Below are 2,459 nucleotides of genomic sequence, written 5' to 3'. Positions count from 1 at the left end.
AACGGTAAATTTTTGGAAATAACACATTTTATTTAAAAAGTATTGAATAAAAAAAAACAAAAATATAATATCATTTATAAAAGCATACTACACATCATTATTTTTTATAAATTTGATAAAGAATTGATTTAATTTTGAAACTATATACATGGAGGGAAGTAAACATTAAACATTTTTTGAAATAACACATTTTATTTAAAAATGAATAAAATGAAATAATAAAAATATTTTCTATATGCCTTTCTATAGTTATAAAAACACCATATTTAAATTAATTTACATATTTGAAGAATTAACAAGATCTCCAAGAACCATATAAATAAACTTTACCATAAAAAGACTAAAATCGTTTAGATAAAATCCAGCCAATATAGTTAAAACTTAATGAAAAAGCCACCACTATATATGAAAGCAGTGAAATTCTCCTAAAAATCTCCAAATATGATCAACTATGATCGCTACTATTCTTGATCCACAAATTCCCTTAATGAATTGACTACCTCGAGCTTTCGATTATGGTATTGTACATTTACTAGCTTAAAATCAATGGATAATCGTACTTTTAAGCTGAAAGAAATCGCAGTCAATCTACCATTATTTTTACAAAACAGTATTTTATTTACTTATACTCTTATATAATAATACATTGTATTTTCCTTGTCATTAGATCCTTAGGGTGTCATTGATAGTTTTATATCTTGTTTATTTGATCCCGGTCTACTTTTGTTAGCAAATTTAATGATTTCATGGTATCACTGTACCTGTTGTTACATCTTAGCAAAATCTCTAATTTCTTCTCTGAATTTCACATTCTTTGACTTTCACTCTCAACAAATTCTAGCTACATCTTACCTATAAAATTAAATTTATATCATTACTAAAATATATTATGTTTAAAATAAATGTCTAATTATTACCAGTTACTACAATTTTTGCTACTACTGTTGATATTCAAACCTCATCAATGTCTTGTCTACTTCCAACACAACAAGAATCATTTTCTCCTCTGTTCTTGTTATCGTTAAATTTTGGCATATGTTGATACCAATTCGATGTCGTTAAAAATTATGTGTTATAAATTTGGCAGTTAACATTCCCACTATAAATAAAATTGATGCTGTTTGGATTTTTTATAACTTTTAAAAATATAACCTTACATTCTGTAGTTACCCTCGTTCTTCCATATTTTAAAACCAATGTATGTTAAACCACCAAGAATAACGCAACAATTTAATTATTAATGTAACACAAACTCTAATATCCTAGATTTTGTTGTTGTTTTAACTTGAACGACTGTACCCATCGGACTCGAAAATAACAAACCATATTGCTTTCCTTTTCTATGGTTTATTCTATGCAGGATAGTGCGCATGCGCCAAAACCGAAGATGACTGAGTAATGTATCCTGTTACCGAGTGACAAAACACTAACAAAACTTCAGGAATAAAGCCATGCCTGGATCCACCATGAACAATAATATATCTGCAATAAATGTTTCATTGTTTCTATGTTTCCATTTCTTTCACCATTTAAATACTGTGTTTCGTAACAGTGAATGAAAGGATAACTTACATCCCTCAAAGAGCTGCATATTCCTAAATTTTCTATGAATAATTGGCAGACAAACGCTTTGTATTGTGCGGCTCTTTGTATTCAACCGCTCCCAGTGCTTATATTGATAACTTAACTGCAGCTGCAACATTTTAAAGATATTTTCAATAAAACTGGTACGACTTAATATTTAATAGTACCAATGTTATTCCTATAACTCATTTTACTGGCAAGAAGGATCCGCATCCATATTATTAGTTCCTGTTCGCAACTGACTAGAAACACAATCAGTTCTTGACTCTGACTATTTAATGGCGTTGGCATTTTCAATCCGAGTAAGCAGCCGGCTTGGTGGCGCAGTGGTAAAGGCGATAGGACGGACTCCTACTGTTGTCATAGCAGCGGATTCGAATCCCGCTGGGGCATGGTCGTAAATTTATGTTCGTGAATGTTAAAAATTTGTGATTGTTCTAGGCAAGAGTGTAAAATCCGACAAAGGAAATGATTCCAGTCACGCCAGTAACCAGGCTAGGTAAGACCGGATGTCTTCTGGAATGATTTCTAAAGTTGGTCACTCGCCAGTTGGTAGGCTTAATGCTGAGGCCCTACACTTTAACGTAACGGTAAGGGTAAAAGGAGACTTTAAAATATATTTAAAAAATTCCGAGTAATCACAAATATTAAAGATGTAGTTATAAATGTATCAAAATAAGCTCTAAAACAACTTCTGTCGGTTTATAACCTCTAATTATTATCATTAAATTTTGAATAATTTAGCAGTCAGATGATAACAAGTGTTGACTGGTATTAACACAAATCGAATTTTATAAACTGATTGGGTTGCATGTCCCGACATGTTAATATATATAATAGTAAAACGACAAGGAAAAATCCACACTGAATTTAAA

General features: G+C 30.7%; 1 long non-coding RNA gene across 1 annotated transcript; it reads right to left on the bottom strand.

Annotated features, from left to right (window-relative positions):
* Positions 1-675: 675 nt before the first annotated feature.
* On the bottom strand, positions 676-1,359 carry LOC143191433 (uncharacterized). Its single transcript, XR_013004502.1, has 3 exons — positions 1,158-1,359; positions 918-1,099; positions 676-852 (listed from the first exon to the last, which is right to left on the bottom strand). It is a non-coding gene; the product is annotated as an uncharacterized LOC143191433 (long non-coding RNA).
* Between the last annotated feature and the right edge of the window lie 1,100 nt (positions 1,360-2,459).

This window comes from Rhynchophorus ferrugineus, unplaced genomic scaffold (genome assembly GCF_030347505.1).
Source record: "Rhynchophorus ferrugineus isolate W39M unplaced genomic scaffold, kcgeb_rfMv2 rfM1, whole genome shotgun sequence".
Taxonomy (NCBI): domain Eukaryota; kingdom Metazoa; phylum Arthropoda; class Insecta; order Coleoptera; family Curculionidae; genus Rhynchophorus; species Rhynchophorus ferrugineus.
Note: the sequence above shows the minus strand (reverse complement) of the source record. Positions and strands in the feature narration are given on the sequence as shown.